Source organism: Vulpes vulpes, chromosome 2, assembly GCF_048418805.1.
Source record: "Vulpes vulpes isolate BD-2025 chromosome 2, VulVul3, whole genome shotgun sequence".
Taxonomy (NCBI): Eukaryota; Metazoa; Chordata; class Mammalia; order Carnivora; family Canidae; genus Vulpes; species Vulpes vulpes.
The window spans coordinates 10,777,504-10,796,191 of record NC_132781.1 but is presented as its reverse complement, the minus strand read 5'-3'; the positions used below and the strand labels follow the sequence as shown (position 1 = coordinate 10,796,191).

Sequence of the window (18,688 nt, the reverse complement as noted above, 5' to 3'; positions counted from 1 at the left end):
TGCCCACCACGCATTTCCTGGGGAAACTGCTAAAGGCACTAAGCACAGCACAGCAAGTAAAACAGAGAAAAAAGTCCTTGCCTTCATGGAGTCTGCATTCTCATCCTGAGAGCCACACAATAACTTAGGAAGTAAGCAAATAAATAAACGGGCACAATTTTAGTATGTCAGATAACGGTTAAGAGCTATGGAAAAAATAAATCAGGGGAGAGGAATCAAGGGGGCGGTTGTTAAGTAGGGTGGTCTGGGAAGCTGACAGTAGAATACGAACTTGAAGAAACAAGGAAGCAGCTACGCAGATGTCCGGAATGGGGTGAGCAGGAGGGGACCAAGCAGAAGGAATTCACAGAGGAAAGCCTTGAATCAGGACTTGCCAGGTGTCCAAGGAATAGCAGAGGCCAGCACAGCTGGATTTTGGCTTTTCCTCTGAGTGGAAGGGGAAGCCCCTGAAGCATTTTGAGCGCAGGAGTGGCATGATCCCACTTCTAATCAGACATGACAGCTTTGGCGGCTGTGCTGAGAATAGCCGGAAGAGGGACACACATTTTGCTGAGCAAGAAAAGCGGTGGCATCAGTCACCAGAGGTGGAGAGAGGTGCTAGACACAGCACACAGTTTAAAGGTGGTGTTATTTAACTGGACCCACGAGTGCTTGGCTGGGGGTATCAGGGAATGAGCACAGTAAAGAACATCTTCAGTTTTGGCATAAGCAACTGGAAATATGGAGTTGTGATTTACTGAGACCACAGTCACTGGGGGGAACCACTTAACTCCCTGTCCAGATCACAACACTCTGGAGAGTGAAAGGACCTGTCCTATAGTCGGGAAAACGTATGGACTGTCTTGGAAAATCTGTTTACCCTGGAGTCATGGCTCTCAATCAGGGCTGATTTTTGTTGCCAAGGCAACATTTGGCCATGTCTGAAGACATTTTTTGTCACATTTGTGACCGGTAGGGGGCTGCCACTAGCACCTGGTGGGCAGAGGCCAGGGATGCAAAGGTCAGCACCTCTCCAGAAAGAATGATCTGGTCTAAAATGTCAACAGTGCCAAGGTTGAGAAATCTTGTTCTAGAGACAGGAAACAGGACGAGAAGGCCAGGTTTGCTGACATGCATAGAGATAAAGATCAATGTAATCAAAGAGACATGAGGATGCTTACCTCTTCATTAGTTTATCATTTCTATTTCACCATTTACCCAAAAAAGCATATATCCTTAAACAAGAATATTAAGAGTTTACTATTGAAAGAACCTACAGATCTAATTAGCCTGATGACCAGGGGTTTCCTGGGACCCTCACCCATCCACTCCTCTGGTATCCTGTCTTTGATCAAAGGCTCTGTTCAGCTACAGCATCATTGGTACTGATGGCTTCTTGAATTTCCCAAGTATATTTAAGAAAAGGCAGTTTGAGTGGAATTTTAAGAAAGTGATAACCCATCTAAATACAGTTAGCTGTATGTGATTTTACAAGCAATGTTCTTCCTATTCAAAACAGATTGGGGGAAAAAACAGATTGGGGAACCTCTCAGGAAGAGCAAGATTATCAAGTGAGTGCCCGAACTCATTCTTCTCCCCATTCCATCTTCCCTCCAAAGTGGAATGAGTGAGTGAGTGAATGAATGAAGGAATGAAAACACCTTTAAAATGAGTGGCATAACTCAAGGTGTTGAGTTCAAGCCAAATCTCTGTGGTTATCTTTCTCCCCCGTCCCCTCCCCCCCCCCCCATTTGTGAACTTCTAATGAAACCTCCTACTAGCTGCCTTAAAAGCATTCTTGTAGTCCCAATAAAGTTCTTACAGTTTAGTCATTGAATGAGAAGAAGTCCTATGACTCTTCTAGACGGATATATCTGAATGAGCCTGTTGGTTTCCCAGCAGCTAGTATCTTGAGAGTGAACATTCCAACTCTTAAGCCAGTAAAGCAAATTATAGCTTTCAAACCGGCCCTAATTTTTTGCACTTGTCTTGATTTTCTTTTTTTTAAGATTTTATTTATTTATTCATAAGAGACACAGAGAAAGAAGCAGAGGCAAAGGCAGAGGGAGAAGCAGGCTCCCCATGGGAAGTCTAACGTGGGACTCAATCCCAGGACCCTGGGATCACGACCTGAGCCAAAGGCAGATGCTCAATCACTGAGCCACCCAGGTGTCCCTATCTTGATTTTCTTCTGTGACCTCATAATGGGGTCTCAGGCTTTAGTAAAATGGGCAAAATTGCCTTTCTGTCTGTGCCTAACTACTGAGATGTTGCCCAAAGGTTTTCTTTTTGGTGGACATTCTATCAAGGCTTAGTTTTGTACTATTCCCAGGCACAAGAGGGCATTCACAGCTATTACATAACGTGAAACTGGGTAAGGGTAGACTGTGTACGCATTCAGAACTCTGCCCTCTGTGTGGAATGTGAAGAAACAAGTTTAAGCAGGACTGTGCCCCCAAAGATGGGGGAGCTTCAGGGGGAGTGCGGGGAGAGAATAATCACCCGATCTTTGTGTCCTGTTCATTCAGGTTAGGTTTCAGGAAGAGGGAAGAAAGTATCTGTGTGTCTTGCAACCCTTGGATTTCCACTTTGGATTTTTTGTCAAATAGCTACCAACATTTTAATCGTGCCGACACTATTCTTACCTACACTGTGAGGGAAACAGTTCTCTGGCAAAGTGCCCTTGGTACACTTGGAGAACAAACAAAACCGTGCATGTCAACATTCAAGGAAAAAATCAGATGAGCAAAGAGACAGGGTAGCTTCTGAACGCTGGAATCCCCTCCGACAGGATACTGTGTGCTCGAATGCACATCATTGTCAAGGGGAACGTCCCAGGAGGGGGCCCAGATGGGAGGCACTTCTACTCTCAGCCCTGCACATCCTTCCAAAGTAAGACAAAACAAGCAAAACGGCTGCAAGGTTCCAGAAGGATTAATGTATTGTCCTTCTCCGACCTTTTCCCTTACTTTCATTTGAAGACAACAGGTGGTTCATTTCAGTCACACAGAGATACCATCCGATCCTGAATCCTTGACGAAGGATCATCAACAGATCAACTGGATACCTGTTTTCCTGAGAATAAAAGATACTCATGTTCAGAAGCTGATGTCTGAATCCTTTCAGCCCTCCATCTTTCACAACACTCGCTGATAATTACTACTTGTCAATGCTTGTTAAGAACGGCCTACATCTACTTTCTGACTCTTGGAATAAAACATACACACAGTGGGCATAATTTCTGAAACTCAACATGGAGACTCTATAAATCTAGCACACTTCATTATCTAAATGTGACAACATGAAAATGATTTTTTTTTTTTTTTGCATTTGTGAAATTCAAGAGTGCTCATCACCTTCAGGGAAATTGGTCTTTGTTCTTGGAGTGTTACAAGTACATTGCTTAAATTGCCTGTGCCAAGGAATACAGAAATAGAACAAAGAGTGTGCACATATAGCATCCTGGAAAATGATTTCATATTACTCGTTAGTCTGCTTCCAAAGCATTATACAGAATTGATTGAAGAGATATCTGGAATATCATCTATCACAGCTCAGCTCCCTCATCTCCCTTATGACTTATTTTTAAAATGCTGTTTTTAAGACACAAGGCTCAATTCATTTTTTGGAAGGCACACTCATAGATATTTGCTCAGCTCTTGTTACAGAAACTTTTTTTTTTTCTTTGAAGGAATCTGTCACGGGGAACATGAAATCTAAAAAATGTCTTATTTTCATCCTTTACTATCGACTCAAAACCAGCATTGATCATAAATTCCTAAAATAATTCACCCAGATAAATGAAAGTTAAAAGGTTAAATGTATACATTTTTAGACAAGCCAAAAGTGTAGCTTCAGAACTCATAATAACTTCAAAAATTGGCACTAGTATTTGTGGAAGGAAGGCAACAGAACATTCTACCAGTAGGCTGGACTTTTTGATTTTTCTGAACACTGATTAAAACCTCAATGTAATCCTATTTATCCTTTTGAGGTTCTGCAGATTCTTACCAGATGATTTTTCATGTCTGGACTTTTCCTAACATTGATAAAGGAAGAACGTTTATTTTCTAGGTGTATTTTTAAACTCTCAATGGAAAGTAACTCATGCAGATACAAAAAATTATCTAATTTTGTTTTCTAGGCCTTTCCTTTTACCCCTGCCTACTTCTGAACAATTCATGTGGATCCTTTCGGATAGGTTATCAAACAAATTATTTCAAACATATAATCAATTAATAAATCTTTCATAAGAACTGCTCCATTTTTAAATAATAATAAAATACCTCCCCTACATGCTCACCTCTCTTCTTGATTTAATTATCAGGCAAGTAGACCCCAAGGAAAACATTCTGATTTTTAAAATATGTCTAATAATTGAGCTATTTTAGTGGGACACCTGGGTGACTCCGTGGTTGAGCATCTGCCTCTGGCTCAGGGCATGACCCCGGGATCCTGGGATTGAGTTCTGCAACAGGCTCCCTACAGGGAACCTGCTTCTCCCTCTGCCTATGTTCTGCCTCTCTCTGTGTGTCTCTTATGAATAAGTAAGTAAAATCTTAAAAAAAAAATTGAGCTACTTTAGTGAATTAACAACCTAATTAGCAGGAAGGCAGTCCCTCTAGTAATGGTTACAAGAAAAAGGTTCATACAAAGACAACGAATATAAGAAATAGAGAGATTAAAGAAAATAGAAGGATTTATAATATTAAGGTCTTAATGCATGCAAATGATTGGAAAGAACCAAAATACTGTTTTCAGTGTATTTCTGTAATAAAAAAAAAAACATATCATGAGAACTGACCATTGAAGCCTGACGGCTGTTGCCACCTCTCATTAACTACTACTATGCCCTCTGCTGTTTGCTTTGTTAATCTATGACATTATATGGCCAAAGGCCTACATAATTCACGCCTGGGCTATTTGGTGTCCTTTAAATCCATCCCACACTGTGGAATGGAATGGTTTTCTCCATATGGCCTCCATTTCCTCTTAACAAGTATCCAACAGTGTTTTGATCTGCCACAATAATAAAAATATTTCTTCTCCCTTTCCCTTCCATTAAACTAAGGATTTCTTTTCACATTTCTTAATGCTGGCGGTAACCTTCCTCTAATTTCAAAGCTTTTTTATTTCTCTTATCACTTGAGAGGATGTGTGCTCTTACATCCCAATTCTCTCCCACTTCACATACAATCCTCATTCTCAAGAAAGGAGCCACTGCTGAGAAATTTAGTAGTAATAAAAAGAACCCAAAGCTTCCATACCTAATAGCCGCTAAGCATACCATGGACTGGGCACTGTTCTTAGAACTTTACGTCTATTTGTTTATTTACATTTCTCAATTACCTCATGAGGTAGGTATTATTATCATTGCCTTTGTATCTGTAGGAAACCAAGGCAGAGAAGTGATCTGTTTTGCTCAATTCACAGAACTAGTACAAGCCGATCCTGGAACAACATGGGGGTTAGGGGCACCTCCCCTGCCTACACAGTTGAAAATCTATGAATAACATTTTTTAAAATTAAAAAAATTATACTAGGTCTTAAATTTTATTTAGTTTTAAAAAGGTTTTATGTATTTATTCTTGAGAGACACAAAGGGAGAGGCAGAGACATAGGCAGAGGGACAAGCAGGCTCCCTGTGGGGAGGCCAATGTGGGACTCGATCTTAGGACCCCAGGATCATGACCTGGGCCAAAGGCAGACACTCAACCACTGAGCCACCCAGGTGCCCCTGGGCTTTTAATTTTAATTCCAGTATAGCTAACATAGTGTTATATTAGTTTCAGGTGTACACTTTAGCGATTCAACAATTCCATATATCTGCCAGTTGTTCATCATGACAAGTGACCTCCTTAATCCCCATCACCTGTTTCACTCATCCCTCCACCCACCACCCCTCTGGCAACCATCAGTTTTTTCTCTATAGTTACGAGTCTGTTTCTTGGATCGTGTCTTTCTTTTTCCTTTGTTCATTTATTTTGTTTCTTAAATTCCACATATGAATCATATGGCATTTGTCTTTCTCCAACTGACTTCTTTCACTTAGCATTATACTCACTAGCTCCATCCATGTTGTTGCAAATGGCAGGAGTTCATTCTTTTTAATGGTTGAATAATAGTCCATTGTGTACGTATACCACATCTTCTTTATCCATTCATCTGTGGATGGACACGTTGGCTATTGCAAATAATGCTGCAACAAACACCAGGGTGAACATATCCTTTGGAATTAAGTGTTTTTGTATTCGTTGGGCAAATACCCACTCATGTGATTACTGGATTGTAGGGTGTTTTTTTTTTTTTTTAAGATGCTATTTATTTATTCACTAAAGACACAGAGAGAGAGAGAGGCAAAGACACAGGCAGAGGGAGAAGCAGGCTCCATGTAGGGAGCCTGATGCGGGACTCGATCCCGAGTCTCTAGGATCAGGCCCTGGGCTGAAGGCAGGTGCCAAACTCCTGAGCCACCAGGGCTGCCCTTGTAGGGTGGGTCTATTTTTAACTTTTTGAGGAATCTCCATACTGTTTTCCACAGTGGTCACACCAGTGTGCATTCCCACCAATAGTGCATGAGGCTTCCTTCCCCTCTGCATCCTTACTAATGCTTGTTGTTTTTTGTGTTTTTGATTTTAGCCATTCTGACAGGTGTGAGGTGATATCTCATTGTAGTTTTGATTTGCATGTCCCTAATGATGAGGGATGCTAAGCATCTTTTCATGTGTCTGCTGGCTATCTGGATGTCTCCTTTGAAGATATGTCTGGTTCATTTTTTCTGCCCATTTTGAATTGGATTGTTTTTTGGGCATTGAGTTGTATACATTCTTTATAATTTGAGTACAACTGACACACTATATTACATCTGTTTCAGGGAAATCCATTAATAATTTTTGGCTCTGCCAAAACTTATCTAGTAATAACATACTACTGACTGGTAGCCTTACAGATATCATAGTCGATTAACATGTATTCTGCATGTAATATTGATTATATACTGTACTCTTACAATAAAGTTAGAGAAAAAAAGCGTTAGGAAAATCGTAAGGAGCATACATTTACAGTACTGTATTCATTGGAAAAAAAATCCACAAATAAGTGGATTCATGCAGTTCAAACCTGTGTTATTCAAGGGTCAACTGTAATTAGAAGAGCCAGGAGTCCAACCCAGCCAGGCAGTCTGACTCCAGAGTCTGTGCTGTAATCCCCTCACAATTATGGTCAGCCCATACAGATCTAGTGTCATCAAATTATACCTGTGAACAACTAGCCAATAATGGAAACTGACTTGTCATGGAAGCAAGTGCTCGAGCTCTGTCAGTGTATCTGCTCCATGGGATACTACACAGGAAAATAGCATCTTCTGATGCTATATTTTTGGTATTTGACACTTTACTATCTCTACCAGAGTCCTCTAAACATGAAACCAGGGCCCAAAATTCATATTTACTTGAATTTTTATTGCACCTAATTTTTCACAGTATTTACAGCCTAAATCACAGTATTTACAGCCTGAACCACAATGAATGGTATCTCAGGGGCTCTTATGTCATCAGTCCTCAACTGTCAACTGTTCAGTTGAGTGGAAAGAATGGTGATTCTAAGTACAGCTAAGATAACAGAGACACTTATCTACTCCTGTGCAGGTGAGGCAGGGAGCATTATTTTCTCTGAAGTAGACCTGAAATGATTTTATTAATTTAAAGTTGATTATTTTGCTTTTTATGTATGAATTTGGTTTTTGCAGTATTCATTATAAGTAGATTAAATATATTCCAAATTATCTGACTCCCTTTTATTTTTCTTTTAATCTGTATCTGAACATATCCACTAGTTCTCATGAAATATACTTCCATATAATAACGTTCTGAATTTTTCTGCCCTTTCCAGCCTAAACTGCTTTCAGTAGAAATATACATCATGTGATGCCTGGGTGGCTCAGTGTTTGAGCATCCGCCTTTGGCTCAGAAAATAATCCTGGGGTCCTGGGATACAGTACTGCATCGGGCTCCCTGCAGGGAAGCCTGCTTCTCCCTCTGGCTATGTCTCTGCCCCTCTCCTTGTGTCTCTAGAATAAGGAAAATCTTTAAAAATATATTAATCATATTTGACTCTTCTAATATAAAATTTTAAAAACAGGTAGGATAGTTATTAATTTGCTAATTCAGGTATGAGAAAACAGCAGGAATCCTTAGAATCATTTTTTCATGTAACATCTTTTGATTCATCATCAAAAATGGATTGAGACAGAACAGAGGAACTATATTATGTAGAAGGCACTTGAAGAGCATCATTAACCAATAATTCCATATTTCAGAGTCACGATTGTCCTTGAAAAATAGTCTGTGACTACTGGTTATATAAAGACTTGAGGATGACAATCATTAAATATCTTTATAGAACACAGGTTTTACGTCTCTGAGTTGGGAGGTAGATTAACAGGTTGGTAGCACAGAGGTATAACTTTAATCATATTTTGGAAAGCTTTGTTTCTCTGGTATTTAATTTTAAATATAACAGAGAATACCTAGTAATGATTTTGGTTTCACCTTCATATTGCCTCTAAGTCAACATCCTATATATCAGGTCACTTAAAATTGTGACAGTGAGGGTTCTCAGCTTGCAAACTAAAACAGTCCCTTCAGCTTACTAGATTAAAATTTGAATCAACTTGACCCCTCCAATGTTGAAGAAGAAAGATACTGATATTTGCAGATACAGGGATAAATAATGCAATGATTTTACGTTTGAGGTGGCTTGCTCACCTCATATGAATTATAATAATTTGCTTAATCTTAGTTTAGAAGATAGATGTCATAAATATATTCTGCTTCAGGTGACTGGGTGGCTCAGTCAGTTAAGCATCTGATTCTTGATTTTGGTGTCTGCTTGTCTCCCTCTTTCTCTGCCCCGCCTCCCTGCACATGCAGTCTCTCTCTTCCTCTCAAATAAATAAATAAATCTTTTTAAATATATATACTCTGCTTCCTTTCTTGAATCTACCTGTAACGCCAGGAGCATTTATTGTGAATATATGTTGTCCCTAACTTCAAACCTAGATATACTTTGGTTTGCTATCTCACTAAGATGGTGTAAGAACTAATATTATGAAATTAATACATATTTAACATTTCTTTACATAGTATATTTTAAATGACTACTAATAGAAGCTCTATTTTACGCAAAATTAACAAGTCTTTGTAAGTTAGGAGCCAAGCATTATATCTTTTCATAAGGCACTACCTGGGTATTTAAAAAAAAATCATTCAAATGCCTCTTAAAAACCTGTAGAATGAGCTTCTGAAATCACAGATCTCGTGGAAATAAGCTTAAGGAAATTATACACGACGCTTTCTGCAATTTTCTTTGAAATATCCACCAGCATTCCAAAATTTACTTAGTGCCAGATGGCACTATGCCCAAAACTGTTTAGTACATGCGTTTGATATTTATTTGGATGACAACAATCCAGAAACAACAGGATAAATGAGGCCCCGTAAAATGGAAATCTCTGGTTGCTTTTGCAAATGTGCAGGTTTTTAGGTTCTCTTCATTTCCCACCTAAATGTCAGTAAAGAAAGGCTGCTGGAAAGGAGCTCTGAAATAGACTTCCGAACAATTCCACAGGCAGTAGGTATCATCTAATAGACCTCTGCTGTTTTACTCCATATGTTGCAGGCTACAGAATCATGAAAAGGCACGGAGCATGTGGCTCACGTTACTGCACCATAAAGAGGTTAACCTTAACCCTCTTTATGGTACGAAGCCCAATCTATAAAATACCATCAGACGCTTATTATAGCTACTTTCTAATACTATACAATTACATAATACTTCTAAAATGCTATTTGGTTATAAGATAGACTAATTTAACAAATATATAGAACCCACTGTTTTTACAAATTTGGCTCACAAACAAAATTATTAGTCTACCATCTCCAAGGAGCGGAAATAAGGAAAATTAGCACTATTTTCAACTTATCTGCCATATGCCATTAATAATAAAGCATTTCCTTTGGACACTAATCCAAATGGAAGAATTTAAGAAAAAGTTGATTCATTATGTTGACTATAATTATCTCTACAGCACCGTATAGTTCAGACAGCTTAATGCTCTGTGGGCTTCTGAACTTTTTCTGTAACTTGCATATATCACTTATCTAGAATATTTCCCAGAATATTTTATAGTTTTTTTAAAAAGTGCAGCAGGGCAGTCTGACCTGAATTATTCAGGTCTGTGACTGAAGCCCAGAACCATCTATTAATATCAATGTAAACAGATCAAGGAGCCTTCAAGGGCACAACACTGTCCTATATCAGTGTTTCTAACTCACCCTCAAATAGTACAGGATTTACTGAATTGTCACAGCAAGTTGGCTAAGGTACAGAGTGTAAAGGAGATACCCAGATTTACTGTGGACTTTATGGGTCTGGAGTGGAGCTTATCCCATGAGTAACTAATATAAAACAAGGCAAAATGTTACTAAAATGACTCTTAACCTGAAAAAGGTACAGTTTCCAGGGCATTGGCAAGAATGTTACCTAGCCTAAGACAAGACTGGATAGCTCAAGTAAGGGACTAGGAATCAGAAGACAAGTTTCTACCTTGATAGCCAGATAGTTTTAAATCACATGTTTTCCCATCTTATCCAAGTAAAGCAACAACATGAGGTGATGATGATGATAAACTGGGATTTAGGGACAACCCACTTCAGTGTCACCGTAAGGATAAAATTATAAATGGTGGATGTGGAAAGAGCCTGTAAACCTTGAAATATTATACAAATGTTACTAACATTACCCACAGGATTTAAGTTTCTCAGAACAGAGATCATCCTTTTTCCATTTTCTTAACCCATACCATGTTGGTCATCACTGAAGGTCTTAGTGAAGGTCTATTCCTTTTTAAAATGGGATGTAATAAACCAGGATGCTTTTCTCTTTTCTTTCTGGGCTCCCAAGATAAAAAGATTTGTGAGATGTAATGTTTCATAGCTGGCATTGCCTGTATTTTGTGTTTTGATTTTTCTTAATCCTTCTTTCGTGCATAGACCTAGTATTTAAACATCTGGGATTTGAATATCCTGAGAGAAATGTAAGAAAAGGAAAATAGATGGAAAAGCAGAGATATTCAAGGAAAACTGAGAGCTCATTTTTCCCTATGTTACAAGACTCATGATTCTTATAGTAAATGCTCCATTTAATCAGTCTATCAAGAAATACTTGGAACAGACTTGCTCTGTATCCCCTGCTGTGATATATAAGATCTCTAGGGTATTCATGAGTATTCCCAAGGACTATACAATATAATTGGGGAATTAAGACTTTTGTATTAGAAATAGTTCAAGTACAAGCTGACTGAAAAAAAAAACTGAACACTTTTGGAAATGCATTAACTAGTAACTGGGGTTGGGGTTCATAGGAACATGTAGTCAAGACCAATTTGTAAAGCAAGGTCTGTATACTAGTTCAGTTAAGGGCCAGAAAGTAAATATTTTAGGTTTTGCAGGCCAGGTAGTCTCTATTTCAACTCTGTTGTAGTTCAAAAGTAGCCACAGGCAATACATAGGTAAATAGGCATAGTTGTACTCCAATAACATTTAATTTACAGAAACAGCAGGTAACATAAATTTGGCGCATGGGCCATAATTTTACAACTCCCATTGTAAAGAAATTCTCCCTACAGAGAGTGAGCAAGTGAGCATGAGTAGGGGGAGGGGCAGAGGGAAAGGGTGAGAGAGAATCTCAAGCGGACTCCACAATGAGTGTGGAGCCCCATGCACGGCTTGACCTCAGAACCCTGAGATCATGACCTGAGTCGAAATCAACAGCTGGGTGTTTAACCAACTGTGCCACCCAGGTGACCCTAGAGTTCTCTACAATTTAATAAATGTTTGATATGTGCCTTTCATGTCACTAGGGCATGCATCTATCACCCTGGACCCCTCTGTAATATATCACTTCTGACAACTGCAATGACAGCCATGACAAGATTCTTCATTCTTTTAAGGTTGCAAACAATGATGCAGTACAAATATGAGGTTCTAGAGAAGCTGCAAAGTGAAATATCTGAGTATCTGGGCGGCCAAGGTGCACTTCTTTTTGGATCACCCTGTATGATACAAATCAACGACTGGTTAAATATGGGATTGATTAGGAGCAAAGCAGCTCCAAATTTAAGTGTAACTTGAACCTGACATACAGAGCATGATTATTTATTTGGCTTTCTGTAGAGCTCTGACTTGTTCAGATTTTCAGAAGCCAGATGGGCAGGACCACAGAAGAAAATGAGTGAGTGTTGTATGAGAGAGACAACGATGCACACACACACACACACACGTGCATGTGTGTGTGTTTACAGAGACTGAAACTGGTTGATTTGACTATAGTGGAAGGAGGAGAAAAAGTATATGCATCTGTTGGATTAGACAGCACATCAATTTTCTCTCTTAACAGAATTTGAAATCTTTTTTGTGCCCACTCTGTATTACTTCACCTAATGATTCAAAGCAGTTTGCTATCTGCTTTACACACCACCTAGATGGCATATGAACATCTTATAGGGTGAATGCTAGGCAGGAATCATTTCTATTCTTACTTCCCTAGAACCTACATCCTTTGTCAGTCAGCTCATGCCAGTATGCCTGGCTAAGATTCAATTTGGTTTTGAAACCAAAAAGTTGAAAGAGCACCACATTGGAGTTCTGTATAGCTCCTTGGCTGCTTAGACACACTGAACATTCATATTACAAAATTTTTATTCAATAAGAATGAATAATGAGGACTCTGGAGAGTCAGCTGGCATTTCCATTAGATACATCAGACACTTATTTTCAAGGTTGTTGGTAGTAATTTGAAAATCTCTTAAGAGGAGTCTTAAAGTATTAGTCAAACACTTTTTAGATAATCATATATCATAATGAAATAAAAATTCTTCTTCCTAGTAAATCTCTGTGTTGGCATTTGTTTAACTTCTAACAAAGAACGCTAAGATAAGCTAATCAATCCATTTTCGGTGAATACATTCAGTATGTAATAAATCTATCCACACATCAGATAAACAAGTATTAACTGAGCACATATTATGTGCATGGCATATATCTGACCTCAGGAAACATGATGAAGATGAAACTGTCCCCACCCAAGCTTAGAACAGGGGCCAAATATAGACAAGTAAGGTCTGCCCAAGGGAGTAGGTTAGGAATGTGTGGGGAAGGAAAGATTTAGCAGAAAAGGTAAGATCTGTACTTAAGTAATATTACTGCAAGTATTCAATATATGGCCCTTAAGAGCTAATAGATGCCATCAGGATTTAAAGGGGACAATGTTTTAAGACAGAGGGATGTGATCAAGGACAATTTCATAGAAGCAGTGACCTTGAATCTTGAATAAGGGGTAGATGCCAGAAAAATGAAGACTTAGGTTAGGGCCAGAATAAGGTAAAGACGTAGACCGGCATGAGTTAACAAACAGAAGTGGTGACATGGAGATTCGTATTTCAGAAGGATAAATAATCCTGTTTTGACCACATTGCTTAAACAAAGGAATCACAGGGGATATGAATGGAAGATAAGGAGGAAAAGGTATAGCTGGGCCATATACTGGAGAGGGCACTGGAAGCTAAGCTCAATCTATCTTGGGATTTCTAAAATTTCTACCAACAATCATAATTCATTGTGATATATTAATGCAATAAAAACAAAATTTGTACTAAAAGCTATTGTACAGTTACAACTCATCCAGTTCCGTAAACTGCCCTGCCATGTTTCTTCCCAATATATGTCATTATATATAACGTACCTATTTACACTGTAATTTCCTAGAATCCAGGAAAGTAGATATTCAGAGTCGAACTCTTAGCTTTAACTCTGGCACCTTCTTTCCCATGTTTCTGACATCTAGTAGACATTGTTGGAAAACATTCATAAATGTCACATACAGATGAGTGTTGCTATCTGGAAGGCAGTGTTTCAAACTGTAATTTGAACATTTCTTGTCTCATCTCTTAAGGGATATTGTTAGGACAGTCATTAGTTGGTCTGTAGGAATAGGGGATCAGGAGCCCTTAATCCCAATGTAAAAAGTAGAATAGTACACCTCTCTTCCTTTAAATATTTGGTGGTTTTAATCAGACACTGAGCTGGGTTTACAGCTATGGGATCTTAGAACTGGAACTTAGTTTGACCCTCCTCATTTTAGTGGAACCAAAAGAGGACCAGAAAGTTAAATGATCCGCCTTAGGAGACACTGCTAACTTTTTCTGCAGTCAGCACTAGAATTCACATCTTTTAGAGTCTAGTGTTTTCCTCATATCGAAAGTTACACTTACCAAATCTCATTAGCTTTATTTTTTTCCAAAAGATTTTTATTTATTTATTTGACAGAGAGAGAGAGAGAGAGAGAGAATACAGGTAGGGGGAGCAGCAGCCAGAGGAAGAGAGACAGCCTTCTGGCTGAGCAGAAAGCCCAACATGGGGCTTGATCCCAGGACCCTGGGATCATGACCTGAGCTGAAGGCAGATGCTTCACGGACTGAGCCACCCAGGCTCCATTTCATTAGCTTTAAATTAACTTAAAAATAGAATGTCCGGGGTGTCTGAGTGGCTCAGTCCATTAAATGGACTTGACCTTGGGCTCAGATCATGATCCTGGGGTCCTGGGATCGAGCCCCACATTGGGCTCCCTGCTCAGCAGGCAGTTTGCTTCTCCCTCTTCCTCTGTCCTTCCCTCCCACCCCCATCCCTGCTCATGCTCACTCATGCTCACTCATGCTCTCTCTCAAGTAAATAAAATCTAAAAAGAAAAAAAAAAGAATGTCAGTAACTTCTCAAGGTGTCACTATACACCAGCGTTTCTCAAACTCAGCCCTACTGACATTTGAACCAGATAATTCTTGGTTGTGGGAAGGCTTCCTGTGCCTCACAGTAAGATTATCAGCATCCCTGATCTCTACCCACTAGATGCCAGTATCACTGACTGCCCCGCCACCCCCCCCATTGTGACAACCAAAAATGTCTCCAGATATTGCCAAATGTCCCTGGGTGGGTGGGTAAGGGCAAAATCACCCCAGGTTGAGACACGCTATCTTCCCCTCACCTTCTCACCCTGCATGTACTTCTAGAATAATTCTTTCAGAGCCAGTCTGACTTAACCTAAGGGCATCCTTCCAAGAATCACACTTCTAACCTGACAGCACAGGGCTTTGCCCAGGTGTTCTAGTTTTCCCTGCAGGTGTTACTATCGCTGGAATCTAGTTATTGCAGGCTGTACATGGTCACAAGTCCTTTCCCGATTTATTGCATTCATTGTTTCAGTATGCATCTGAGTACCTATTATATGCTAGTTCCAGGGCACTGGGAATGCAGAGATAAGTTTCTGATCTTCAGGAGTTCAGGCTCCTGGAGGAGACAAAGATGTAAATGAACACCTGTCAGTCCTATGATGAGAATCAACAAAGAGGTGTATGCTGGGAACTACAGAATCAGAGAATACAGCTAATTCACACTGAGGGTGCTCACAGGGTGCTGGGTCACACAAGGCTGTCAGAAGTTAGCAGCCAAGCTAGCTCTTCAAGCAGAGATCAGAATGAGCTAGGTTGAGAATGGAAAAGGCCTGCCAGCCAGAGGGATCAGTATATCTAAAAGAATGGAGAGAGAAATCTGGCTTCTGGCTATAGCATCAACATAGGGTGACAATGAAGCTAGAGAGTAAGCAGTGGGCAGGACTGAAGGAGCCGATTATACCATGCCAAGGAGTGTGCCACTGTCTTGATGGCAACTATAAGCTGGGGGGTGGGGAGAGGAATGCATCACATTTGGCTTTTATTATTTTATTTTTTTAAAAAAGATTTTATTTAATTATGCATGAGAGACACAGAGAGAGAGAGAGAGAGAGAGAGAGAGAGAGAGAGAGAGGCAGGGACACAGGCAGAGGGAGAAGTAGGCTCCCTGCAGGGAGCCTGACGCGGGACTTGATCCCAGGACCCCAGGATCACGCACCCTGGGCTGAAGTCAGATGCTCAAGCACTGAGCCACCCGGGTGCCCCAATATAGAACATTTTCAAGATGGGGGGTTCGAAGCAGGAGCACAAGCCACCTCATGATAAACACCTGAGGTACTGTCTAATAAAAGAATAATGTGCCAGATTTTGTTTCGGCTTCCTTACACCACCATGGGAGCGCTTCCTATCTTAGGAGCATCTAGGAGCATCACCACAGACTGGCAGGAAGAGGAAAGGCCCATGGCTGTTGAAAGGTACAACTTCTACCACCACCCAGGACTGTCTTACGGGGAGAGGAAAGCATCGACCAAGGCAAGAACTTTTTTCTTCTGGAATCTAAGACTTCAAAGAGAGGCTGAATTCCCTGTGGAAACTTGACAAGTCTATTTTCCAGAAAGAAAAAGAAAAAAGATCACTTTTTGCTATTTTTATTTATTTTTATGTATCTTTTTAAATAAGCTCCACGCCCAATGTAAGGCCTGAACTTATTACCCTGAGATCAACAGTTGCAAACTCTACCAACTGAGCCAGCAGCCATCTCAATGTTGGTGTTTTGAAACATGTGGTGCAGCCAATTTATCGGTCAAAGGTGTTTTGCATATGGGTGTATGGGTGAATATGTGCATTGGCTGGGAACATTATCGTTTCTATGGGAATGTGGATTGCAGATGGATTTTCAGAACGCAGTCCATGTGCCAGCGGTGAACTGTGTATGCCATGAACAGAAAGCACAAGCACAAAGGACAAAATGCAGCAGACGCGTTGTGATCAGAACTCTTCTTTAGAAAGGAGTCTGGGACAATCTAAGAGCAATGCTGCTGACCACATAAAATGCAAACTGATGTAAGCTCTGCGTTGCTGTGCAGGCCCTGGGGTGGGATGGGGATGTTAAGGGAGTGTGTGCGCAGCAGTTCCAGTAGCTACCCCAAGGCCTGGCACTTAGCAGGTGCTCCACTAATGTTTGCAGAGGTGAACGGGATGCACCGATGCAGATCTCCACACTTACATGCCTCTTGGTTAAATGAGGCTCAGAGAACAAAAATGCCTGTTCCAAGAGGTGCTGAGATGGTGTGTGCAAGAAGGAGAGGAAGAACCAGCAATGATTTGCCTAGAAGGACAGTGAAAGAAAATTAGCCAGCAAGTCTCTGAGTCTGTTGCTCATGGGACACAGACCCCCTTCGACTTGGGGACAGAAGCCAATATGAATACAAGGTGACCCTGATTAATCCTTGATAATGTCAGGACAGGAGATTAACCTCAGTAAATCAATGTTCCTTCCAACACCTACGGTGTATTTGTTTTAAGAGCTGATTTGCTGACTTCTAGCTTAAACAGGGTGGCCTTCTTCCCTCTGATTTATCCATTACTCAGAAGGCCCTGGCTTCCTAGAATTCCAAACAAAACTACAATAGTTTTCATTTGCAGTCATCAAATCTACCTGAACTGTCTTTCAAAGTGCCCTTTTTAATTTCCCACTACTGACCTGACCTATCTCTAGACCCTCTGAGTTTCCATTTACTGAGATAGCTGAGGACAAATTTACCTTTTCTGAAAACAATGCTTTGATTCTGTTAAGCACCCCCAAAGCCTTTCACCACCTCCCAAGTACCTGCTGAATAAAGTCCAACCCCCTAGTCGGCCTTTACCGCCCAGCACAGTCCTCACCTACACATTCTGTCCACCACCACTCTTGCATACAAGGCAACATGGTATCCTTAGGGTCTCCTGAATAGGCTGTCCTCATTTCCTTACCCTGCTTGGTTAGGGTCTCAGATGCCTAAAATCCTCCATTTCCCCCACTCTATCTTGAAAGCACATTTCTGAGTCTGGTCTACTCAGTACAGCAGAAGTCTGAGCTCATTTCAGCCCATGCCCCCAGACTCGGTTTCATTCCTTGCATGGAATCACCCTGCGCATCTCTGGCTTCCTTGCGTAGGGGGTGGCTCTGTCTACCATATTGCTGCCCATGCCCTAGCCATGAACAACACATGACAAGTGGATGCCCCAAGACCCTAGAAAGGAGGCTGGCCCATCCAAGGGGCTCAACAAATACCTGTTAATTTTGTCGACTAAATTCATGATACCTGATTTGCTTAAGATTACCACCCCCTTTCTCCCTTACACCAGGGACTCTCCTCCTCCATCAGGTGAGGAAAAAAAAAAAAAAAAAAAGCAACTAAACATTTTAACTCTGATAAAGTTAGCTTGGACACCTAAAAAGCAGCACTTCCTCTTTAACCCTTCAAGAAATGAGAGCTATTCCCCCCCCCCATCCCCCCAACCCCCAGGAATGAATGAATTTCAGCTTTCTTGAAAATAACCGACCTGGATCATTTCTTAGTAAAAACTCTGCATCTTCTCTTCAGTTGCCAGGGGTCATCTTACCTCTAGCCAGGCCAAATCACCAACCAATGCTCCATGCGAGAAAACTGTTCTAAAAAAATGGAGGTGTGGGGGTAAAACGTCTACGGGCAAGGACACTGCAACAGGTGCTGCCCTGCAAGCTCGAGACAGCCCAGCCAACCTTCTCGGCGAGCCAAATGCTTTTCAGCTAACCTAATGTTCTTCAACTGTTGTTGTTTCAGGGGCTTTTCCGTAACAAAAATGCTCCCTCGCCCTGGCCCCGCCGTTTCTGGCCTCATCACTTCACTACCCACTGCACGTCTGACTTGTTTATCTGGGTGCACCCAGTCCTCCCGCTCAGCGACC

The 18,688-nt window shown here is 40.7% G+C and overlaps 1 protein-coding gene and 1 long non-coding RNA gene across 3 annotated transcripts in view; one reads left to right on the top strand and one right to left on the bottom strand.

Annotated features, from left to right (window-relative positions):
* Positions 1 to 18,681, bottom strand: part of LOC112920748 (uncharacterized) — a 51,516-nt gene extending 32,835 nt beyond the window's left edge. The window contains exons 1-2 of one of the 2 annotated variants that reach the window (XR_011999552.1): positions 18,365 to 18,681; positions 2,949 to 3,054 (exon numbers count right to left, since the gene is read on the bottom strand). This is a non-coding gene — a long non-coding RNA (uncharacterized lncRNA). The remainder of the gene's footprint in view (positions 1 to 2,948; positions 3,055 to 18,364) is intronic. The other variant, XR_003235121.2, reaches the window with a different exon arrangement.
* The window catches only part of MAP2K6 (mitogen-activated protein kinase kinase 6), a 150,445-nt gene that overhangs the window by 10,031 nt on the left and 121,726 nt on the right, over positions 1 to 18,688 (top strand). The window lies entirely within an intron of this gene.